This window comes from Rhinolophus ferrumequinum, chromosome 16 (genome assembly GCF_004115265.2).
Source record: "Rhinolophus ferrumequinum isolate MPI-CBG mRhiFer1 chromosome 16, mRhiFer1_v1.p, whole genome shotgun sequence".
Lineage (NCBI taxonomy): Eukaryota > Metazoa > Chordata > Mammalia > Chiroptera > Rhinolophidae > Rhinolophus > Rhinolophus ferrumequinum.
The window spans coordinates 33,577,999-33,604,380 of NC_046299.1; the positions used below are offsets into that span (position 1 = coordinate 33,577,999).

A 26,382-nucleotide genomic window follows, 5' to 3' on the forward strand; every position below is an offset into this window, starting at 1 on the left:
TGATTCTCTAGGTCAGCAGCTGGTAGACTACGGCTTGTGGGCCAAATCCAGTCCTTTGCCTGTTTTTATGAATAAAGTTTTATTAGAACACAGCTGCAGCCATTTACATATTAATACACGCAAGTTTTAGCACTATAATGGAAGAGTAGACTCGGCTTGCAGGGCTTAAAATATATACTGATTGGGCCTATACAGAAAAAAGTCTGCCAGCTCTGATCTACATAAGGGGGAGCTGTTGAAGGGTTTTGATCAGACGTGTGTGTTAGAAAGCTTACTCTGGCAACTATATGGAGGACTGATTGGAGAATACAAAAATTAGGGAGAGCAGTGGCCGAGGATATGGGAGAGGAGGGAACAGAAAGAGGTAATTTGGACTACAGTCTGGGTGTGGGGTACGGGAAATAGGAGAGCCAAGGATAATTTTTAAAAATAAACTCAATTTTAGAATAGTTTTAGATTGAGGGAAAAGTTACAAAGGTAGTACAGAGACTTTCTATAGTCCCAGTTTCCCCTACTGTTATGTAAACATCTTATATTAGTATGGTACATTTGTCATAATTAATGATCCAATATTGATACATTGTTACAATACCTAAAGCCATATTTTATTCAGATTTCCTTAGTTTTTTCCAAATACCCTTTTCTCCTTCAGGATCCCATCCAGGATGTCGTATTTACATCTCGTTGTCATGTCTCCTTAGACTCCTAGACTATTAGAGTCAGATATTATTTGCTTTTGATGACCTTGATAGTTTTGAGGAATACTAGTCAGGTATTTTGCAGAATTTCCCCCAATTGGGATTTAGCTGATGTTTTTTTCATGATTAGATTGGAGTTATTGGTTTTTATGAGGAAGACCTCAGAAATGAAGCCCCATTTTAATCATATCTATAGTACATAGTGTTAACATGACTTATCACTTTTGATATTGACCTTGTCATCTTGCCGAGACTGTGTTTGTCAAGTTTCTCCACTGTAAAGTTTCTTTTTTTCCCTTTCCATACTCTACTCCCTGGAAGAAAGTCACTGTACAGCCTACATGTAAGGAGTAGGGAGTTACGCTCTACCGTCTTGAGTGTGGAATATCAACATAAATTATTTTGAGTTCTTCTGCATATATTTGTGTATTCTCCCTCATTCATTCATTCATTCATTCAATCAGTTATATCAGCATGGATTCATGGCTATTTAATTTATGCTTTGGGTTATTATCTAATACACATTATTTATTTATTTGCTCAAATTGTTCCAGCTTTGGCCATTGGGAGCTCTTTCAGTTGGCTCCTGTGCCCTCTGGCATGCTCCCATTGTCGTATGTGTGTGTACGTGGGTGCACACACATGTGCATTTTAGTACTCTTTCTGGCCCTACAGGGTATGTCAAGCTCATCTTATATATTTCCTGCTTCAGCTATGGAGCCAGCCAGTTCTCCGAGGAGCCGTGGCCAAAGATACTTTGGAAATTTCTGGCTTAGACAGGGCTGCCTCCATCGCTTCCTCACAAACTCCATCTACCTGGATGACGAAGGGAGAATGGGCAGGGTCCTGGGAAATGGGTGTCTATTTAGGGGTTGGGCAACGGTGAAAGTTGTCCAGAGTCTGAGGAGGAGGGGTGAGAGAAGCAGGTGGCCAACCAGAGTGGTGCAGTATTCCGACCTCTCAGGTTTCTGAGCATTTCAGGTGGGAGAGTGGTCAGGGTGCCTTTGTACGTCAGGGAGAGCAATGTTCAGGGTTAGGCAGTATATGACTCTGGCTGGAGTGGAGGCCTGGGAAGGAAGGGCAGTAGGAAATGAGGTTGGGGCCAGATGCATTGGCCTTGAAAACCAGGCTAGGTCTTTCTGACTGGCAGCAGGGATGTATAAAAGCTGATAAAAGCAGTGCTTTCAGATAATTAGTTTGTCAGCCACACACAGATTAGATAGAGGGATCAGAACTTGTAGTTGCTTCACTGGTGCCTAGAGGAATAGTGACGAAAGGCGGGACCCTTAAGGGACCATTGTCAGCTCACTTAAGACTTCTGTATATACTAGGTTTTTTCATAATCAGGGAAAAAAAATAGAGAAAAATTAGGGATTAAGCAATCTGTTTGCTTACACACAATAAACTTAAACAATAAAACAAATAGGTGTTAAAATATCTCTGCCGCCTTGTAATTACTAATGTGTGTAGGGTTTCCTTTTCTTGGAGGAGTCAAAGGTGAACTTGAGCTCCACCCAGCTGGAATGTCACACAATCCAAGTTAATGGAATATGAATTTTTAATTTGGTTTTCATAGCCTTTCCCCAGTCAATTCAAATTTATTTCCTGTTGAACTTTCTGCTTTATCCTCTTTTGATGGTAGTTTTATTTTCAAAGTTGTGGTGCTTCTGAGTAATTGATGGCAGAGACACTCACAGAGCCAAGGTTGTGTGGCGAAAATAATCCTGGGAATACTTCCTTGTTTTTCATTGGTTGCTGGCATTTGAACTTGTCGTTTCTTTTGCATGCGACGAGGAGATAAATTCTATGCTTTAATCTTACATGTTTTATGAAAATGGAAGCATATTCACAAAATGAGTGGTATGACCTGCACTTTTTAAAAATCACCCTTTTACTCCTGAAATATTTTTGGACACAAATCACTGATTCTGAAGTAGAGTCCAGTTTTATTATTTAATCCAGCCAGCCTCAAATGTTGTGATTTGTGTGTTTGGTTCAGTAGAAACAGTGAATAGCCCTCTTATGCCGTGTTTCCGTATCAGTCTTCTTTAGTGAAAGGGAATTAATTTATTAAACTAGAGTGTCCTCATCTGTGAGTCCACTGGCACTTTCCTATCAAGGAGTCTCTGAGAGGCTCCTTTCTGAGCAGCGATTCCCACTTTGGGATGGAAACAATATTTCATTAAAGAGAAATTCCAGGGTTTGTTTTTTTTTTAATCTGTAAAATGAGGACAAAAATACCTATCTCACGAGATTCTTAGTTGGTATAATGGATGAAAACTAAGTGCTGTGTCTTCTAAGCAGTGTCTCTTGTTAGAATCAGCTTATAAAAAGTGCATCTCCGTGGATTTTACTACAGTGACTATGCCTTATATGTTTGCTACTGATTGCAATTTTTTGTTTGTTTGTTTGTTTTTTTTAGCAAGAAAACCTTTTCTGAAGCAGAACCAAGGAAAGGAAATCATTTGGGCTCCTCCCTCACCATCCACCCAACAGAATCACCGACCAGGGGCCAACACCAACACCTCTTTCTGAATTCCCTGCCTGTAGAAACCTGGAAGGAGAAGACATTTTCACAAGCAGTGTTGAGGATGGTCACTTCGTGCTCCTCTCACACGAGGAATTCCAGGTGTGCCAGCGGCAAAGGGGCCTGTGAGTCCCTTTAATATCACAGAGCTTCCCCCCTTTGAGGTAGGCTAGTGATGTTCTACGCGTGCTTCAGTGGAAGACCCGCCTTGCCACCCTCAAAGCTAGTCCCATCCCCTTTTCTTGATTTTATTGGTGTTGCACACGTGCTGCCATTTCCTCCTTAGAGCCACCATAGCCACCAGGGCTGAGTTTATGTTGCTTTTCTTTTTCCTCTTTTAGACAGAAACTATGACTCATTTAACCAAATTATTTTCCACCTACAAATCAAAGTTGAGGGTAATTTCAGTAGATTGAACTTATCAATGGAATAAATGGCACACGTTCCACGTTTCTTTTGGGGGCAAGTGGAAAGGGGTGTTTGTAGCGCATCCTGATCCCTGGGGTTCATGACATTTAGACTGAGCTTGTAGGACAAGAGGCTGTGGGCTGCCAGCACTCCTAGCATCAGCCTGGACTCTGTGTGACTTCCTGTTTTCCCCTGTTCATTTCACATCTTCAAAATCTTTCACCTTCTAAAACTGCAAGGTGGCATTTTAGTTGATTGTTAGGTAAAGGATCTATTTCAGTTTTATTTCTCGTGAGCTTTGCAGTTAGACCTGATAGATACATTCATTGTCTGTCTTAGATTTTCAGCAAAAGCTTTTGATTTAAATTTTCTATTAAGGAAAATACTGAATGTGAGCAAAAAGTAAACTGTTAGTTGCAGCTGAAAATCTATCTTATAGGTAGAAACCCATGCAAATGAAGTGAAGAAGGCCCGTGAGCCTGCTGTCCTTCCCTGAAGTGAGGTTGTGTCATGGTTAATAGAGCATTCATATGATATATAGGTGTAGGATTCCTTTATCTAGAGCTCTGGCTTCCTGTGTTGGCGAATGTGTTTGCACTCTGGTTCATCTCCTCTGCGCCTCCCTGTGTGATGGGGGCGCTTACTTCACTTTTTTGTGCTTCAGTTTCCTTGCCTGTGAAATGGAGACAATAAAAGTAACTACCTCAGAGTTGTTGCACGGATTACTGGGTTAACTCATAAAGCACTTTAGACACCCCTGGCATTCAATAGCTGTTGCCTGATATTGTTGTTGTTATATTCCTACAGGTTGTAGCAGCATATGTAAGTAGAGCAGACATTTGAGAAATAAATGTATCAGAACCTCCACATCCAACACAGTATTTTCTTCCTCAGAATGGTCTGTCATGGCAAATAAGGACTGATTTTGGTAGAGCAGCCTATACAGGACGGTTCGGGAATGCCTCCCCTGGGATTGCCTTTGAAGGCTGTGTAACTACATTCTTTAAATGGCTCCTGCAGTGGTCAATTTTCTGTCACTTGAGTGAATGAGGGTTTGAATTTTTTCTGTTTTTGTTTTGTTTGTTTAAAGCTAACAGACATTTGGAATTAAGTCAAGTGAAAAAATGTTTTGGATTAAAAACTACCTGTAAAGTTCACTCACAAGTGTGGTCATCAGGCCAAACTAAGCCGTCGTTTTTGGTTTCAACATGCAGACTATTTTGGGTTTTTGGCTTTTGGGAGTCAATAGTTACTATATACCGTGTTTCCCCGAAAATAAGACCTAGTTGGACCATCAGCTCTCATGCGTCTTTTGGAACAAAAATTAATGTAAGACCTGGTATTATATTATATTATATTATATTATATTATATTATATTATATTAATTATATTATATTATACCCGGTCTTGTAGTAAAATAAGACCGGGTCTTATATTAATTTTTTCTCCAAAAGACACATTAAAGCTGATGGTCTGGCTATGTCTTATTTTTGGGGAAAGACGGTACTTCTGCTGAAGCGACTTGACTGCTCCATGCTTAGTTGTTTTGTCCTCAAAACCCCATTATCCAACCTTCCTCCTCTATAAGTAGAACATCAGCAACACTTTGTTTCAGGGGTTCACCTGAATGCAGGTCACCAGCCCTACAGAAACTCCTTTCCCCACTAGAGTCAGTGGGGTTGTTTTCTGCTGTACTTGCAAGATTTGTTTTTCACCACAAACCCTTTTGTTCTAATACTTAATACTTTTTTACAACTAGATATACATATATTTATTCACCTTGGCTTTTTAAAATAACTTGAGTGAGGGCCAGCCCCAGGCCTGTGTGCAGATGTGCTGAAATGCACTGCCTCACGTCCCTGCTGTCCTTTTTCCCACCCATGGTTCCAGAGAGGTGAAAATCAGCCTCAGACTTTAGCGTCACTCGTAAGTCAAATTGCCAGCCTTGCTACAGAGTCAGTTTTTCCAGCTGAGCATACTGTAATGGAAAATCTAAGTTTGTCTTAAAATATCCACTGCTCTGCAGAGAGTCAACCTTTTTCTCCAAGATAGTTTGGGTGCTCATGATACTCACCAGTGCTGTCTGGATTGTGGCAGACCAGACGTGGTTGCCTAATGTCACTTGTTAAAATTGGCCTGATAGTGGTCATACAGGACTGTATGTGTCAGGGAAGTGGTTCCAAGTCTAGCAATGATGGCTTCCTTTGGTCTGAAAAGCAGGTAAGTTTCATGTTTAAAAACTGGGATATCTGAAAAAATTTTCCTTTTGCAATTGTCATTACGTTACAATAACCAAAAAAGCTGGGATATCTGAAAAAATTTTCCTTTTGCAATTGTCATTACGTTACAATAACCAAAAAAGCTGGGATATCTGAAAAAATTTTCCTTTTGCAATTGTCATTACGTTACAATAACCAAAAAAGCTGGGATATCTGAAAAAATTTTCCTTTTGCAATTGTCATTACGTTACAATAACCAAAAAAAACCTGCATGAATGGTTGCTGAAAAATAAAAACCAACTAACAAAGAAAAACTGGGACTTTCTGAATAATATATATCATTGTTATATGTATATCATTATAGATAATTTATATTTTATATATACTATATGTAACATATACTTATACGTATTATACATAATATACATATATGATATATAGTTTTCTATATTTTCTATATTTACATATGTAGCTTTTCTATTTTTTCACAAACTTTTCTTTATGGCACTTTGCTTTTACTTTGACTCATGTTATTCATAAATTCTCACTCCCTTGACCTCTTTTTTTTTTTTAATGAACAAGTATGCATGTGCATATTTTCTGCTCTAAACCCGGATTGGTGGTGTAAGAGAAATTCTATTTTTTCTTTTTTAGTTCAATCTTTTTGGTATCTCGTAATCTGTTCTTAAACAGATGTCTAAGAATTCAATGAATGGCATCACTTCAAAACAGTGATTTGTAAGTAAATACATATGTGCGTCAGATCTTTTTGAATTTTTAAAAATAATATTAAGGAGAATAATAAATGTACTTCCGGCCATTTTTAGACACACAGAACCTGGAAATTTTGTTTATATACTTCCCTCGTATGCCGCACAAGTCTTTGAAGAATAAAAAGTGGAAGTTATAGGGTGGGGTCTCAAGGCACACCTGTGCCTTGAGGATCTGGTGTTAGTAGTGGTGGCTTTGGAAAGATTTTAAGAACAAAAAAGAAATAACAGTTTTCGCCACAGTGATTTTAGGCACAGGTGTGAGAAACACAGACTCTTGCATCTGTGGATGCCAGCATCTTGAGCTTTTCCTATTAAAACCTGTTGGCAGGATAAAAGCAGAAACTCTTCTTGAAGTGAAATTAGCTGTCAGTTTTAGTGCCTTGTCCTAAGATAGGTGTTTTATCAGAAAAGAAAACATCAGCTCCAGGAGTCAAAGTCCCCTTTTTAGGTGGATGAGTCCTAGAGTTTGGTTCTAGTCATGAATTTGGAGGCTCCACCTTGGTTCTCTTGATTGAATTTGAAACAAGCCTTTCCCTCTCTCCCCCAAATCTCCAGAGGAGGTGGCTCAGCCAGAGGCCAGCATCTTTATGTCACAGTTTCAATGCTCATTGACCCACCTCCTGGTCTTATCTCAAGTAGGGCAATTTACAATAGCCCTGGGCACTTAAAGTATGACAGATGACTTAGCAAGCCAGGCTAGGTATTCCCCATTCACACAGCCACAGACATTCAGGGAGAGGCTTGAGATCATTATATAAGTCTCTGAATGGTAAAGTTAAAGTAAGATATTAAATCTCTAAAGAAAGATGAAATTATGTTGGTGTGCCATATTTAACAAGGCAGGAAAGTGCAAAAGCTTTACAAAATTTTCAATAGCAGGAGTTTTCTTGTCACTTAAATTAAGTTGTTATGAGAGGTAAAAAAATGTAGTAAGTGCTGTAACTTAGAAAATCAGAGACTTACATGATAATGTGTCTGCTGGATTAAGTCTTTATAGGTGTAGTAATATAACTATCACAAACTTTAACTAGATTGGAAAGCAGAAGATACAGGAATAGTGTTTTTGGTCTTATATTCTGTGCTTGCAGTCTCCAGATTTTCAAATCTTAAACGTTTCTTACGGTCTCGAACCCTAGTTGGTCCAGCTATAAATATGCTTTGTAGTTTCCACTTGAGTTTATCCTGAGCACTTTAATCAGAGCTGCGTCTTGGTCTTGTCCCTTTCTGTCATCCCCTAAATGCTTTCCCAGACCAACTCACTGTAGATTCTGCCTCCAAAAAGTATCTCAAATCCACCCACTTCTCCCTACCACCCCCTCCTGGTCTGGTCACTTGGGTGACTGCAGCCATTCTTTTTTCACTGTGACTCTTCCATTTTCTTTATGAAATGCAAATCTTGGAATTCATACCCGCTCCCATCAAAAACCCAAACAAACGTACATCCCCCAGTTTTTCCATAACTTCCCATGATCTTCAGTTGCAATCTCACAACCTCCAAGTCCCACGTGACCTGGCTGTTGCCTGCCCAGCCCTCCCCATTCCTGTCTCCCTCTGTCATCCAGCCATGGTGACTTGGTTTCGGTTTCTCAGAAGCAGGAAGCATTCGCTTCCCCTTTCCTCCCTCCTTTTTAACGTTTTGTTACTTTTATTCTTTTTTCAGTTCTCCCCTTAAATATCATTTTGTCAGGTTAGAGACCACCTTATTGCATCACGTCCATCCCTTTGGTAGTACTTAACGCTTGGTTGGAACCTCCCTCGTACCTGGCATAGTGTCTGGCATGTAGGAGATACTCGATTGTATTTGTTGAGTGAAGGAATGCAAGTACTGGTATTTAGAAATATTTTCAGTGCTTCCAAATACTTCGAGAGGTGGCATGTCTAGTCTTGTGTGCAGAGATACCACCATTCCTCTTGCCCTGTGCGTGTGTCAGACATTGCTAATCTATCACCACTCCCTCCCACCAGGCCAGCTTTCTTAGTGTTGCACTCTAGGCAGCTGTTTCTGAACTACTGGTGTATCTGAATTGGCAAGTAACATGAAACCTGTTTGCCACTTCTAATCTCGCCACAGATCTTTCGACCCGTTGTGTAAACTCTTTATGCCTTAGTTTGCACACCAGGCTGATGCAAGTAATCAGATGGTAAGATAAGATATTCTTTTATGAGGATAAAGTAAAACATATTGAAAAAAATTAGTAAAGCTTATCCAAATACAAGTTTGTATAGTTACTTTGAATGTGCTTTGATTTAACAAATCTTGTGATCAGGCAGTCTTATGTGGAGACTGAAATATAAAGTCTTCGTAGACATAAATAGGAGTTTTAATTGCAGGCTTACCATATCTATATCGGCCTTACAACAAGGGCTCTATTTTTCTTTCAGAATTAAGTTGGATTTCTTGTTTCTATATTTACAGATGTTTAATTTTTATTTTGCTAGGGAAGAATTCATTTCAAGATTAGAATAGAAAATGTGAAGAAGATGCTAGTTTTTTGTTTAGTTTACTGTCATTCTGTGGCAGTTTTTCACAAAGTGTATCCATGGATCACCTGTATTGGACACCTGGGGTGGCTAAATCGCAGGTGCCTGACCCCACAACTTACTGAAATGAGACTTTTTGAGGCCTAGAAACTTTCGTTTTAAATAAGCAACAGAAGTTTGAGAACCACGCCCATATAATACCTAGTGTATCATGCGTCATTAGTAAATTCTGAACAGGATCCATAAAAGATGGGTCATTCACTGACTTTTTCTGTCTCACCTGAGCATCGTGATGCCATCAGAAAACATACCACTGCCGCCTCTGTACAGTAAAAGGCAAAGGTACTGGTTGTGGCTGAGGCTGAAAACAGTCAGAGACCTTATTCAGCTGGCACACAGAATACCAACAAGGGGCATTGTTTCCAGAGGCTTAAACACACTGGTCTTCTGGGAACAATGGCCCTTTGACCATGGCTGACATGGGCGGAAGGAACCAGACAAGGTTCTGGTCTCCTCCGTGCCGAGTAAGGGTCAGTCCTGCAGTGAGGGGACCGGTACTTCTGGTTTAGTTCTCTGGAGCAGCCCAGCAGGGCCAGGCCCACTGTGCCCTTCACCTTTACCTTTACCTTCACCTTCACCAAGACACTCACTGTTTTCCTGCCCTCCTTGGATACCTAGGATGCAAGGAGAAAACTCTCCCTGAACAGGAAGACAGAAACAATAACAGTATTTTTAAAAGGTGGCATTGCCAAATGTGTGGATGGTGCTTTACTGTATTAGCTCATGTAATCAGCTTAAAGCAGGGGAAATCCAGGATGTCTGTGAAAAAACATTTCACAGCAAATGTTAACCCTGGACTGGACTCTTGAAAGAGGTGAGAGGTCTCCATCTCTTGTTCTGTGCTGTTAGCCTCCCTTGGTCTCTTTTGATCCTTTATGGTACTTACAACTTGCACTGCCAATTCCATATCCAGATTAATATTGTTTTCTGTCATTTCCTGAATGTTAATTCCATCTCACCAAGTAACAGAAACACAGGTTCTCAATGTGGGGTAGTATTACACCTCCCACCCCTCACTCCTGCCCTGTTGTTTAGAAACCTGTGGGGGCATTTGTGGTTGTAATGATGGTGGTGAGGGGTGTGTATATTAGCATTTAACATCCTGAGGGTATGGGATACTAAATGTCCCTCAGTCTTTGGGACAGTCCCACCCAGTGAAGAATTGTCCTGTCCACAATGCTAACGGCACTCCCCTGAGACACACTGGAGCTCTTTGGGTTTGTCTGCATCTTGTCTAGTGCTTCCTTGAGAGTAGTCCAGGCATTTAATTAATAGTCCAGGTTTTAAATCTGTGTGGCTTAATAGATGCAGTATGAGCTTCATTATGTGCCGGGAAAATCAACAAGTGGTCGAAGCCATCTTCCTGGATGGCAGTTAATGCTCCGACAGTGGAGCTGTTGCTCTTCTTGGGTTTGGCTTTGCAGCTTCACCCTTCCTGATGGTACGATGTAGACGAGACTTAGGACCCAGAAAATAATCCTGAGCTGCTGCTGCTGTTCCACTCAGGAAGTACTCTGATTTTAACAAACACTGCTGCATGTATTCACACCTTGGCCCCTCAAAGATAAACAGGGAGACGCTAAGTAAATAAACTGCTATATTATGAGAGGGAGTGGGGCCAGAGAACCCAATGTTTTATCATTGACACCATCCCAGGTGAGTCTTCTCATAAGAACAGTGTCCCACTGGATGTATTCTGAGAAATGCTGCTGTGTCGACATACTTAGCAGTAGGAGGGTTTGAAATATGGAGGCGCTTGTTCCGAGCTCCCAAACCTTACTTTGCCTGTGGTTTAGAAAGTTACTGTGGGGAGAAAAAAAGGTTTGAAGTAAGTATTAGCTGAGTCAGTACAGGGCCCTGGAATATGTGGTGATTCATATCAGTTATTCAGTTAGAAATATCACAGAAATGACAGATGGATAAAAAATTAGGAACACAGAAGGGCGAACAGACAGAATGACTTCAGATTTTATTTTAAAGGACTCAGAGGTTATGCTAAGCCAGATAGCTTGTTGAACTAAGGATGTCCAGTAGATTACAGAATTTGCCTATCGTGAAAACCAGGTAATAATTGAACTCACAGTAAAGGCAACAGGAACAGACTGGGAAAATTCAGCCACAAGAGGGTGAGAGAAATGCAAACTGAAATGATTCACAGGGCTCTTTTCCCTATAAGGTTCCCTGAGTCCTGTGACTCAGCAAACAATGTGTTGTTGATCCTTTGACTCAGTGAGCCTACTTCTGGAAGTAACTTCTAAGTAAGTGATAAGAGCTGTGTTCAGAGATTTAGCTCTGAGGATGCTTAGTGAGCACTGTTTGAAACTAAACATTGGAAGCAACCCATGCGGTCCCCCAAAGGGTGATGGATGGATACATTATAATTCGTCAATAAAATGGAGTATTGTGTAACCATGACAAAGATGTCGAAGAAAAATATTGACGTGGGACGAAACGTAGGCGAAGATAGAATATATAAAGTTAACATTTCAATGAAGAAACTATGGGGCATGAGGGAAAATCTGGAAAAGGCATTAATCAAAATGTTCCTTTGGCATTAATCAAAATCCTACCTTTAAGTGGTAGGATTCGAAGTACCTGGAATTCTTTCTTAGGGCTTTAGCACTTACAATGTTTAATATAAACATATAATTATTTTTGTAATTAAAACAAAAGTTTAATACAGTAAATAAAAACATGATCTAATGTATTGCAAGGTGCTTTGTCAACCTTTTGTCCAAATATTTCAATATTTAATCATTTTTAAACCCAAATATTCCTGGTAGTTTGAAGGAACTACTAGTCCCTCACACCATATTTTGAATTGGTTGATCATTTGCAGAGGAAATAGGGTTCTGATTACAAGGAATGAGCGTGAGACTTGAGTCAATTAAAGGGTGGAAAGAAAGAAGGGATATCAATACAGTTAAGCGATGTATTAAAAACTAAGTCTAATATATTACCACTAAGAACATAGTTTGAAATTCTGCCTAGGAAATTTCCTACTGAAACATCATATACTCATGTCTCTTGAGTGCCTAAGGAATACCCACTAAGCCGAGGCTTGTTCTCTTGCCCTAAAAGTGTCTGAATCAGAAATGTGAGTGCATCTCAGGGGCTAGAGCTGACTTTCAAAAGAGTCAGGTTTCCAGCCGAAAGCCTAGTTCGTGGTAGGCTTCTAATTCTCCAAGGTGAGGCCACAGAGCTGTATCAGTGAATCAGCCCATTAAGAATTTAGATCTTGTTTCAAGGAAATACTTTTCAACAGCATTTCTCAGAATATACTCTATGGGTCACTATTCTTACGTTCAGGCTCCATGGGGAGAAACCAAAAAAGGGATAGGGCAGATAAGTTTGTGAAAGGAGATGGGTCAGCGTGTCCACCAGCTTCTATGCCCACATTCACATCTCACATTTAGTATCGTAAGGCTCCAGAAGTTTCTTTGTAATGAATAGGATCCACTTGGAATACAAGGATAAAGGAATTTATTAGGTTGATGCAAAAGTAATTGCAGTTTAAATGGTTAAAGATAATTGCAAAAACCGCAATTACTTTGGCACAAATCCAATATAATGATAAACAGATATACAAAGTGTGGCACTTGCCCAAACAGATAGAAGAGCTTGTTACCATTAAGAAAAGTAAAAACTTGAGTAAAGAAACTAAGGCACAAGTAGGCAGCCTGTATACGTTCCTTTAAAATACGAAATAAAGTCATGAGTACACTTTGGAATTGCTCCGCCCCTTCTGGTTAGGTGGGTAATAAGGGGGTCCTCAGTGATAAATTAAGGGACAGAGCAGGTTGTAGGTGAGGGAGCTGACACGTAAACAGTGCCTGCTCCAGCCACATGAGTATCCAGCCTTCTGAATACTGAAACAGTTGTTGACATTTCTGAAAACCTTTTATTTCAGTTATTTCTGGTAAGACCACATCTGAATAGTTTTTCCTGGAAGGTCTTCTTTTGGGGACCAACCTCTCCGTGACACCTTCCCGCCCAATGTGTGTTTTTCGTCATCTTATGTAGTACTTTAAAGTGGACGTACACAAAAGGTATTTATTTCTACATTATCAGTGCCTCCCCGAGTCCCTTCACTGAGGCACACTGTAATATTATGCTCATAGCTTTTATTTAGTAAAAATGTAAGAAACCTGATGATGCTTCTACATATATTGTACAAGCTACTGTGAAAAAAGATGACTGTTTCTCAGTACTTAGCTGGAAAATCCCTTTTATATTCTTCCTTTGTTCAGAATTAATGTGGCCTGCTCCGTTTTCCTTTTGGCTATGGCTATCAGAACTTGAGAAATCATTTTCATGTTCCAGCACACCGACAGCATTATCTGGTGGTTGGAAAATCGACGTCTTTCTCCATTTCACGACTTCATGTTTGTGACTGTTCCTTTTATTGTATGTTGCCTTAAATCTCTCTTGGAGATGGACAACACTTAAATAATTTAATAAAGCAAAACTGCTGATGATGACGTCATGATTTTAGATAAACCATTCATTTGGCTTGTATCTTTAAGATTTTTGGACAGAATATGACATACAATTTTTATCAGCTATAAAGAAGGCCAGCGATTTTGGAGGGTATATAGTAGGGCCAAAAAATTCTGACACAGCTTAAACACTTAAGTTGTGTGTGTGTTTTAGCAGCCAGCATTTCAGGGTGGCTGATCATGAATTTCAGAACTTTTATTTAGCTAGTGCACATTAACGCAATGCACAGTTTTTCATGGGGGTGGAATGACGGCTGAGGAGCATGGGGACTGTTTAAAGTATTTAGTATATAGATGACTGTGCTGCTTTTCATTTTAAAGAAGATAATGAGGATTGGACAAGGAAATTGCAAAGGTTCTTTTTCGCAATGTGGGATTGAAATGTACAGCAGGGGTAGTCATTCCCTCCTCTGCGTCCTCCTGCACTCGATCCGACTTTGCCGAAAGCAATAGTTGTGTGGCATTGTAATTCTTTGGTTACAGTCTGTGTCTCTATTAAACTGTAGTTGGCCCGGCCTTGTTCTTTGTGTTGGTCGTATCTAGCACAATGCTAGCAGTGAGTTTTTTGCATGAATGATTCATATTTCTGAAATAGCAGATTAGGAGGCATATTTTAGGCCAGTAAGTCTTTCAAAATATTGGCAAATATTTTGAATAGTCAAAAGGAGATGGGAGGCATTTTTCACCCCCAAAGCATAATATGTATTCATTCCAAAAACTGAATAGTCAAAAGGTTTGGGCGGAATTTTTGCCTCCAAAGTGTAATATGTTCATTCCAAACAAGCAAACAAAATCTCCTGTAATCTCGCATTTCTATGACTGTTAGGTTCCAAAGAGCAGTTAGGTGCTGAGGCCTGCTGGAATGGGGTAGGTAACCCTTCCTCGGGCAGCCCTGCACGCTTTTTCTCCTCTACATTTCCAAATTGTGCTGGGCATGAACATACACCCTTACTTGTGGAAGTCCACAGTCCACCCGGCCGTGTATCGTATTGAGGATACAGTGGTGACCAAACACGTGGATTCTCCCCTCAGAGGTGGAGTTCATATTCTGAAGTCTGAGCAGCAGACTCAAGTCTTAGCATTTATATAGACGTCTTGCTGCCTTCTTTTTTTCTTAAGGGTGGGCGACACATAGAAAATCAGGAATAAGAAAGTTTGAGAGTCATAGATTGGCTGTTCGTGATAGGGATACTCTGCTGTAAGCAAAATTAGACGAGGATTTTTTGATTTACGTTTTCCTCCTCTATCCACGCTCGCCCTGAACACTTATTTTGTGTTGTGCCATTGATGTTACTTCCTTTTCACCAGCGTCCCAGCTCTAGAACCCAATTTGTTTATTGTAAATCTAGTCACTTTTGGATAACCATAGCTATTTGTAGATTACTCCTCTCTGACAGTGTTCCCAACGGACATTATGACTAAACTGGATGATAGAATGAGATTTGTACTAGTATGTCACTTTAATGGGTGACAGATCATGACCTTTCAATGATTTGGGCTTCTTTAATGCACATCTTGTGGATGAGACATAGATGGTATTGAATGTTGCTCAATGAAATTCCGATTGCTGCCAAGGAAATGCTTTGTGGAGTGGCAGTGTAACCCTGAGATTATGTCCCTGCTTGTCTCACTGGTGAGGCTTTCAGTGTTAAGCAACAGTCTCTGCTGTTACTGTAGTGTGACAGGGAGCCCATCCCTTAATCCCGAGAGGCTCAGAATCCTCATCTGTAAAATTGGGATCATTTGACGAACCTCTGAGTGGTTTTGAAGATTGAATGACACCTGTGAGGTGCCTGTTGTAAATAAGACTAGGAACAGAGTCGGCCCTCAGTACACAACAGCGACTCTTTTCTCTTAAAATGGAAGACTTTTTTACTTCTAAGCATTTTGAAATACAGGTTATAATACTTTTTGAGTTATAGTAGTTGATATTTATTGATATTTTAGCGAATTCACAGTGTATTTCAAATTTTGCAGATTGCATTCTTCTTGGTCTGTAGACCGATATTGTCTACTTGTTGATGTTTTCGCATATGGCTCAGGGCTGAGTCTTTTTTTTCTTTTTTATTAGTTTCAGGTGCACAAGACAAAGTAATACTTAGACGTTTATCATTTATATCCCTCACACTGTGTGAAACCCCCTCCCCCCATCCACTATCCCTCTGACATCGCACAGAGCCACTACATTTCCACTGTCTCTATTCCTAATGCTGTACTCCGCTTCTTGTAAGTATATGCATACATATATGTACATATATATATATAAAATTATAGTTGGCATTCATTATTGTTCAGCTTCAGGTGTATAGTGCAGTGATCAGGCATCTACATCATCCCTGAGGTGGTAGGGCTGAGTCTTAATGTGAAATAGCAGCAGCAATTCCTTGTGTTATTATTTATTTTTATTGTTATTATTATTAGTATTTCATTTGTATAGTCGTTAGTGCCAGATACTGGAACTAAACTCTTTATATAAATTATCTCTGTTAGTCCTTGCAGTGAGGACATTGAAGCACAGAAAAAGGTTAATTTTTTTCCAGGCTACATTGGAGGACCTGTGATTGAAAGCCAGGCACGTCTGACTTCTAAGCCCAGATTCTTAGCCCGTCTCTTTCCCTCAGCATGTGTGAAATCCCTGGGAAGATGGCCCTTCAGAGTGGCAGATGCAAGATGACTTTTCAGGCTGGGTTGGGACCATGTGCATTAACACGTTATACTGTAGTTAAAGGATTCCTGCTGTTGGATTTAAAGATAGCACAGTCACCCCTGAGCATGCGTGCTGTTTATGTTCCTGCCAGGCCCTTACCATTGTCTATTCTCGCTCTAGTTCTTAGTCTACAGTGTGGAAAAGGGTAACGTGTATGAACTGATAAGCTGTACTGAAATATTCATCTTCTCTGACTTTTCTTCATGAGACTTATCAGTGTGGCATTTGTAAGGCAGGTCATTGACATTCCTTTCCATGCCACCTTCTTCATCTCTCCAACTCCACAATCTGGGGCCAGAAATGGGCATGTTAGATCATGACATACAGGGCCTAGGTGGATTTTTGCCTATGAACTAATCTTCACTTACTCAATTTGTGTAGGAAGTAATGCTACCCCAAAGAGAAGATTGATCCTATTGGTTGCACAATATACGAATTTCTTGAGAATGGAATTGATTTAATTGTATAAATATTCCAGATTCTTACCTCTGAGAGGTTCTTTTAATCTTTGATGTAGTATACATTTTCTTGTTTGTTTCTAGTAAGAACATGCTTCCCCATCTCCCCACTACTTTTAAACAGTTTTTTTGCTTGAGCCTGTGTGTACTCCTGGATTCTTGAAACTGCTGGTCACCCCATCTGGATGAAATATTTTGGTCTTTATGATGGGTATCATAATGGATGTTAGTTTATGACTATCTTTATGACATCCTCTTCTGAAGAATTCTGATGAGTTTTTTGCATCTTATTTGTACCTTTTTAGTGTTGTCATGGGGTCACCATTTGTTCCCATTCCGGGCCTTTACCTGGAAACACCAGTTATACTGTTAATTTTTCCCTCAGTTATATTGAGTGCTGTTTATGGAAAGCCTGTAAGCTCTTTGGCTCCCCCACTCTCTAGCTGTGTGACACTGTGAAGCCGCTGAGCCTCTCTGCCCATTTGCTCATCTGTAGAGTGGGCTGATAACAGCACCTACTGTTCAGAGTTCACGTGAGCGAGCACTCAGTGAGACAATGCATGTTAAATGCCCACAGTGCTCGCCACGTCATAAGTTCTCAGTAAACGATTATTTATTATACAGGTGAGCTCAGCTGCTGTGAGAATGAGGTTGGGGCACTAATCCAGGTTCGAATATTGATCATGAAATACTCCCCAGAGGTTGTCAAGCCCCAGTGAGTTAGTCAAGAGAAGAAAGGGAGGAAAGGGTGTTTCTGAAGGGCAATGGCTACAAGGGTTTTACTAGAGAAGAGGCAAAAAATGTCAGGAGATGAAATGGAAAGGTGAGTAAAGAGCAGATCTTGGAGGGCTTGTTTTAGCAAGGCCAGGGGCTCTGACGGTATGGGGAACCACAGAAGAACTGTATTTAATTAGAGTACCAGGCACATGGTGACGCAAGGAAACAGAATTCAACTGAGACCTGTGAGAAGACTGATCTAAGAGCCCCATAGGATAGGCAGGGCCTGGTCAGTGAGGAGCGCCAAGGGGCAAACAGACACTATGTTTACATCAGATCTTGCCTTTAGGTTCTAGGGGACTTGAAGTAAAACCAAAGAAAGGTATAACTTCCATACATTAATTTCCTTTGAGAAAATGAATTACATGGGCTGCAGTGTACATTTCTAATATGGAGAAAACCTGCTCACAAAGTAAAGAGGTCGTCCTACATTTCTGTCTGGCACACTGTTGGGAATGCTGCACGTGTGTGTGCACGTGCACTGTGCACGTAAGTCTGTTGGCTTGTGCAGGGAAAGACCTCTTCTCCATTTTCTTGTGATTGCAAAATTCTCTTTTATCACAGTATGCGATGAAAATACTCTTCTTGTTTGCCAATTTCCTTTTGATTAACTTTGTGTCTGGGGTTGCAAGTTTTCTTTTCGACTGTTTTTTTCTAATTATTTTCTCACCAGTGGTTAGATGTGGAAATGGAAATACATCAGAAAAGGATTTATATGAAAAAGAGTCTTCTCCCTACCCCTAAGTACATGTGCATAAACAAGAAAAAGGAAGACTAGCGACTAACTTTCATTTCCTTGGATACACTTCAGATAGTGTTTTGTTATGACATTTGGAGGAAGAGTAATAGAAATAAATGTAATTATGTGTCAAATTGATAGCCAGCTGGCTATCTGAAGTGAGTATCAGCTTTCTGGAAGGAATAGAGACATTTTCCTGTCATTTTGTTTGGAATTGTCTGATTGCTAGAGAGCATTTCTCTTGCCACAGCGTTGCAATAAAAATAAACACATACATTTCCAAGAAACAGATTGTTAGAGAGTTTCCTTGAGATGTTTAAATCAAGAACACTTATTATATGCTCAAAGTGTTTGATTCTTAATCCTCCAAGAGAGCAGCCCCGTGTTCCCTAGCATCAGTGGTGTGGAAGGCATAGAGAAGAAAAGAGGGATCCGGTGCTGGACTTGCCCTCCCGTGGTAAACTAGAAAACTGAGCAACATAGGAGGCAGTTATTATTAGTCACTGGACAACAGGCAACCAACACCGATCCTTGAGAGAAGAGAATCACGTGAGGTGAGACCCACATTGGCTCTGGTGTTCTGCTCGAACACGTTTCCTGCCTTCGTACTGGGAGGATGGTGGTCTCATGGATGGCAGGGCTGCCCAAGAGGCTAGGATGTGTTTGGCAGGGTACCGTAGAGCTATGTGAAGGGAACTCAGAAGCTGCGATGTTTATAGACACATAGGGTGAGATGTAGCAGAGAGCAGCTGCTACCAGGTTCCGAAGAGAATAGCCATACCAGAGATCATGCAGTACTGAGAGATGCGGAGAGTGCTGGCCGAGTGAGGGTGGAGAGACCTCCCTGAGCACCTTAGCCGTTCCAGTGAGACACCAGAAAGACTACATCTTAGGAGTAAGTGCCATACTGCAGAGTAAGTGCCATGCACTAGGTAGGACCAAAGACATAACTGAAATAACCAACTACAAAACCAAGCCTGGCAGGATAAAGAGGATCTGCCAGTAATTTAGAGGCCATTGGAATCAAACTGAATACCTTCTAATTGTTTACCTTATAGCAGAAAAGAAGCGTGCAAAGAAACAGGAAAATGTGACTCATATTTAAAATGACAAGTAATCAATAGAAACAGACAATGCCTTTAAAATAGTGTTATCCTAGATGTTGGTCTCTAGTACCATTCTCCACTGAAAGGAACCAGGGCTTTTTGGAGAAATGGCTGCATCCAGAGCAGAGGTAGGGTAGGTATAAGATGAGCCCAGAACTTTAAAAAAAAAAAAAAAAAGTCAGAAAGTAAGGAAATATAATAAAAGTAAAAAAAATCATGTGGGCATGTTGCAAAGATAAATGAGCCAGCTTAAAGAGGCATCTACTTGCTAAATCTGAGATGGTTTAAGCACCAAAATAATTAAGTCCAGTGATAAATGATAAACCATTGAAAAAGCAGGACTTCATGTATCCATATTGATCATAAGTAGATAAATAGACAAACAAATAATGTAGACAAACAATGCTGAGTAATGACTGACAATTTGGAGGGCATGCTGGAGCTGGAACAGGCAGCATGTTGCAGTCATTGCAATAAATTGTAGATCAGGCGAAGATCAACCAATGGATACTAAATCTAGGGGGAAGTTTTGCTGAGGGACAAAATATTTTCATGGTCTCAAAGTATCTCCCCACATTAGTTGCCAGGGGAAAAAATAATAATTTTCCATTGGAGAAATTAGACAAAACCTTGGCTGGGTGATCAAAATTAACATTGCCGAGGAGGGTCAGATGGACTTTGTGTGCTTTCAGACAGGACACCTGGAAAAAGAAACATCATCTCCGTAGTTTCCCGGCTGATAATGCATGACCTGAATTGAATCATGAGGAAATGTCAGACAAGTCAAAAGGAAATGTTTTATTCATATAAAAAATTGGGGAGGACTTTATTTTTCTAAAGCGTCAGCCTTATAAAAGACAAAGGAATCCCGTGTGTTTCAGATTGATGGCCGTTAAATGCATTACCTAAACCTTAACTGGATCCTGAGTTGTAGGAAAAGAAATGCTCTAAAGTGCATTCTTGGGTTAACTGAAAGTGGTGGTAGATTAAAGTCCTGGATCAATATTAAATCTGCTAATATTGATAACAACATTATGGCTATGTGAGAATATCCCTATTTTTAAGAAATAAATTCTCAAGTATTTAGAGGTAGAAAGCCATGACCTATGGAACTTATCTCTACCTGGCTCAGGAAAAAAAAAATGAGTGAATGTGTGTGTCTGTAGAGAGAGTGTAAATAATAAGTATATGGGTTAAATGTTAATAGTAGGTGAATCCGGGTAAAGAATACACGGTATTCTTTGTACTATTGTTATTCTACAACTTTTCCATAAGCTTGAAGTTATTTCCAAGTTAAAAAAAAAAAAAAAAAGCCCAGCAATTATAACTGAGAAAAAAAGAAAAAAGGACAGTGCAAGTATGTGAAAAATATACATGCGTTTCTTAACTATCTTGGTGTGGATTTTCTATCTTGTGGGTTGTCTTTGGTAAATAAACATTTAATCCTATGAAAATGTCTGTGTCACCCAGGAGGCAAAGCCATTCCGATACCTCTTGACTAAGAAAATATATCTGGTGCAAGAAGAAATAATAAGACTCTTTTTTGAGTTGAAACCATCATATTTTGTGACATAAAAGAGCCTGGAGTGAGGACTCAAAGTGGTGGTTCTAATTCTTCTTTTCATACCTGCTGGCTGAATGGTCGTGGGAAAGCTGCTGCATTTTAAAATAATATTTGCTGTGATCTGCATCTACGTCATCCCTGAGATGGTCTCCCTAATGAGACAAGAGGGGTAGTAGATGGGGGGAGGGGGGTTATCACTGTGTGAGGGATACAAATGATAAATGTCTAAAAACATTACATTGTTTTGTATACCTGAAACTAATAAATAAAAGAAAATAAAATAACATTTGCTTATTCTCAAGATCTTTCAGCTCAAATGAGAAAAGGCATGTGAAAGCTCTTTGTAAATAATAATGGTTTCTTGTATAAACATTAAATTACTGGTGATAGTTGTGGTAAAAGATGAAAAATGACTTAGACTAAGGTAGAGATTTTCCTTAATTCAGGTGGCCCCCTTTTCTTTGAAATGTCAAGATTAATTCTAGAAGAGAGTTTCTTTCCCCAGCAGACCCTGTGGTTCCTTCTGGTTGCCTCTTCTCTCATTTCCTGCCTTTATCGTTCCAGGCAAAGCTTCAGTGACTGAAGGAGTTGTGGATTTCAAGAACAGTGACATAGGAGCGTAGCAGAGGGTGTACGAAAGACAACACATGTAAGTGAATCTTTGCGTTTTATCCATTCCCAAACATCTCATGGATCTGAAGTTCCTCAGAACAGCTTTTGCTTTGCTCTGAGACTGTGTGAGGCTCTGAGGGATGGAGGGATGTTCCAGGCCTTGGAGGTGCACCACGTCAAATTCAGCCAAGGAAAGGCCAGCATGGTCAGGTGAAGGAAGGAAAAAGGATTGAAGAAGCCAGCTTCCTGGTGGCAGAGGAAGGCAGCATGGGCCGTGGTGGTAGAAATGTGTATAACAAAGGGCACAGGAAGTGCTGTCTGCCTGAGTCCCTGGAAATGACAGAAAAGGGCACTGCAGGATCTGCAGTCACATAAACCAGGGCGTTTAAAAGTCTAACATTTAAACTTGACATTTAAAAGGAAAAAGGGCTACCTGAACTGAGGAAAACCTCTACCTTAGTCTAAACCATTTTTCATCTTTAACCAAAACTATTAACAATAATTGAATGTTTATAGAAGAAATTATTGGGAAAGGTTCTAGGGTGGCCTGGGAGAGTCATTTGGTGCCAGGCTTTTTCCTTTAATCTGGAATTGCTTTGGATTGAGGCTCTTTATCCTGGAATTTGACGGTTACCAGGTCTGCTCTCTTCTCCGAGTTGCAGTTTTGGCCAGTACTGCTCAATGTGTCAATCTGAGTTGAGATGAAGAGCTTGCTCTAGAACTGGGACCAGGACATTGCTTCCTTCATTGAGGAAATCTTGTGCCAAAAGTAAAGATCAGCTGAACTTAAACAGCGTTCTTAGTGTCGGTAGTTAATTTCCATTCTGGCACATAATTACTATGTATTCTACAACTTCCATTTTTTTCATTCAGTTATGTTGTTAAACTTCATTTGTTGCATGCTATGGTAGTAAATTAATTTTTAATATTAAATAAAATTCTGTTTTATCCTGAATCTAATTATAGTGTAACTGAAGGGACCTGCAAATCTCTAGCCCACCACAATTCCTAAATAAGTAGTGTTCAAGCGATATTTTAAAGTGAATTTTTTCTGTACATGCCCTTTATCAATGTTCTTAAACTTTTTAAAGTTTACATGATAAATTAATTTATTTAACCTAGGGATAGGAAAATATTGAAGCAGTGGTTTCTTTGAAAGCTAGCTTAACCACATCTGTACTCATGTGACTCTATATCCTTACACGTTTGCCTTTTTTTCCTTTTTCCTAGTTAATCTCTTGAATATTTCCATCCTTGGAAGTTGGAATCACTACTTTTGGAATAACTCCTAAGAACAAAGTTCTTACTCAGCACCCCTTCTTTATACCTTCCAATCTATTTTCCTTTAAAATGTCATTTTTCTTTCTATCCAGCGCACGAGGTCTAAACGATTCGGTTGTGGATCTATGCCTGCGGGTGCCTTTCTCCCTCACATGGAGTACCGAAAATTCACGTTTGCTCTTGTGAATTAGAGGCATCATCTCTGTAACCTCCATGTCCTCACATTCTCCATTCCCCTAAATAGGCCTAGAAAGCAGCATGAAGTTTGTGGTCTATAAAATGTTAAGTGGACTTTGGCTTTGGTGCATGAAAAACATTTTATTTCAAAATGGATGTCAACTGAGGTCGCTGATGTCCTAATTTCTTCATCCTGCGGGAGAATAATCACCTGTAGGCAACCATACCTTTTCAGAGGCTACACAGATCTGACAGCTATGTGTGGATTAGGGCTTTATGATGACAGTGATATGTCAGGCGTGTTTCTCATCTGCAAAATCTTTACACTTTGTAGGTTACAGGTATCATTCTTGTAATGTGAGTGCAGTCACTGGAAAGGTGGGCCCTGAAAACAGTCCTAGGAAACGCTGAGCTCTGTGGCTAGACATTCCTGGAGGGACTGCCTGTTTTTGTGACCCCATACTTTCACGTGGAAAGTATAAATATCAGGCAATTCTGTGGGTTTTTCTCCCTTGGATAGCAAGTTCTAACAAGTACATTACTTCATAGTCTTGGGTTATTGTTGGCTGTCAGATCACACACTCCTGCAGGTTTTTGGTTTGGTTAGCTGAACACTCCAGAAGCTTCACCTGGAGAACTGGGCAAGAGATGAAGTCGAACTGGAGAAACTTCTCAGGAATGGCCAGTGCTTCCCAAGGAAGCCCTGCCCGGCCTTCTGGGCCGGGGAGCCATCATTGCCAAATGCACATTGTAGGGAAAGGAATGTTAACTGCCACTGCTCCCAGTGCTGGTGGCCTGGGCCTGGCAATTCACTCGGTAGAGCAGGAACTGGCCTCCCATTGCCCCTCTTTTACTGTAAATATATGTCTCTTTGAAAGTTATGATTTAGGTCATTAGCATGATTTTAACATAGTTCACCTGAGTGCAGTTTCTTTTCTGCTACAAAATTGTGGCTCTCGTCATGTCAAAATAATGCAGAGAGACAGTTTAAGAATGCAATCTTTCAGACGTCCTTTTCAGTTAGAGTGTTAAAAACCGGGGCTCGACAGTCATTGTCAAGACGAGTGACCATAAATCTGAGTTTGGTCACCAGGCCCCATCGTCTGACTCGGAGCGCTGCGTTCCTGCACGTGGGCTTTCGTCCCAGCCATGCGCCTCTAGACCGAGAGCGGTCACTTACCTCTCTCTGACTCGGTACTGGAACACCTGGCTGTTTATGACATTTTCCTCTTTCTCACGAGGCAATGAATTTGTATGTTTCTAAATAAGGTTTTGAAAAGTAAGATTATTTGAGACACCTTCTTGTCCAACATGTCCCCCCTCCTGCTCACCAGATTCACCTCTGCATGCATCTTGTCATATCCTCTATTTGATGCCTGCAAAGTGCCGACAGAATAATTTTTATTTGCCTTTGCCTCAGTCCGGGTGTTTGGGAGTTGGCAGCAAAGCTTGCAGTCATACTAGGTTCATCCGTAGCCAGATGACATGGCTTCAAGTTAAAGTTCTACTCAGTCTGTATGACTTTGGCTTTTCCGAGCTTTCCCACCTAATGACTACCTTACTCTGTTCATGTGGTAGAGTAGTGTTTCTCTGAAAAATTACTGAGGACCCGAAGAGCTTTCCTTACATGGGTTATAGTTAGCAATTTGCGTAGGAAGAGGAATGGCCCCTCAACCCCCAGAATTTGTGAATATGTTACTTTCTATGGCAAAACAAACTATGGATGTGATTATATTAAGGATCTCGAGGTGGTGGAGATTATCCTGGATTATCCAGATGGGGTCGGTAGAATCAAAAAGACCTTAATAAGAGGGAGGCAGGGGCGTCAGAGTCAGAGAAGGAATTACGAGGATGGAAGCAGAGGTTGAAACGATGCCATTGCTGAAAGGGACACCTTGAGCCAAGGAGTACAGGCAGCCTACAGAAGCAGGCAAAGGGGAGGGACATAATCTCCCCTTGCTCCAGGAGGAACTCGGTCCTGCCAACACCTTCATTTTAGCTCCATAAGACCCTTATTCAGACTTCTGACCTCCAGATCAATAGTTCATGTTATTTTAAGCCACTATGTTTGTCGTAATTTGTTACAGCAGCAATAGTGATGTAGGATGTTTCTTAATGTATGCCGGGTTTGTAGTCTCCTAGAGCTGAAGAATGAATACACGGACCAGGAAGAGGCAAAGAGTTGCACAGGAAGATAGTTTATCACAGCAAGCAAAGAGTTATAGCTCCAGAGTGGAGGAAGTACCCGAAACTGGGATGCCCACTAACTAAGGCAAAACGCTTGTGTTTATAGACCTTTATTTCTACCTGGGAGGGGGATGTTGGGATGTGGGTGTCTATGGATACAATGTTTCCCAGACTCGCTCTACTGCTCAGCCTGGGGGAGACCTTTGAAATAACTCAGTTGCCCCAGAGCATGATTGATGGTATTTTTGCCCCAGTCCAGTTGTCCTGGTATGGTTCTATTCTTGCTCAGTCTATGAAGGAATTTCTAACCGCCTGATTTCGTACTAACTAACCTGCCTCAATGGGAAAGTAATGCAAACATTTTCTGTGTTAGAAATTAAAAGTAAGAAATTAAAAAAAATAATGATTCATATAAAAATAATAAACTATTACTTATCATAAATTACTTTTGGGGGAAAATAACTATTTCCCAACTATTAATGAGAAGACTACCACTGCTATACATTTTTGTAACTCTCTTTAATGTCTGGGTTAATAGAAGATAGGTGGATTCTCAAATTGGCTCCTGCATTCAGTCTGTTGTAGCATCATGTGCATGTAGCCTCTGAAAAACCCCTGTATACTCACAAGAGAATGAGAATTAAAAGGAAATATCATCTTAATATTATTATGAAAATGGTTTTGGCTTCATGGACTACCTAAAAGGGTGTTAGGGATTCCCACTTTGAGAACTTCTCAGCTAGAACATGGCCACATGGTCACACCTAGCTGCAAAAGTATCTTGAGAGTTGCAGCTCTTATTCTGGGTGCCAGTTTAAAAAGGGGGGGTTCTGTTATTAAGGAAGAAAGGGAGAATGGATATTACAGTACATTTAGCAATCTCAAATGCTTATTGTATCCAAGTTTGATACCCATGGTAAGTAGATAATCACCAAAATTTTGGTTTCTCTTTTTCTTGTCCTTATATTAGCTAGGAAAAATAGGCATTTTGCTTAGACCGCATCATTTAAAAATACTTATGATAGAACACAATGGCCTGTAGTCAGAAGTATAATTGCAGGGAATTGCATATTTTTGCCTTTGTAGTTAAATTATATAACTATCTATT

At 40.2% G+C, this 26,382-nt stretch overlaps 1 protein-coding gene across 3 annotated transcripts in view; it reads left to right on the forward strand.

The window, feature by feature from the left end:
• The window catches only part of SGMS1 (sphingomyelin synthase 1), a 254,168-nt gene that overhangs the window by 64,688 nt on the left and 163,098 nt on the right, over positions 1 to 26,382 (forward strand). The window contains exons 3-4 of one of the 3 annotated variants that reach the window (XM_033130235.1): positions 3,121 to 3,327; positions 21,582 to 21,666. The gene's annotated coding sequence lies outside the window, so the exon portion shown is untranslated. Of the gene's footprint in view, positions 1 to 3,120; positions 3,390 to 21,581; positions 21,667 to 26,382 lie in introns of all 3 variants that reach the window. The other 2 variants (XM_033130231.1, XM_033130232.1) reach the window with 2 other exon arrangements.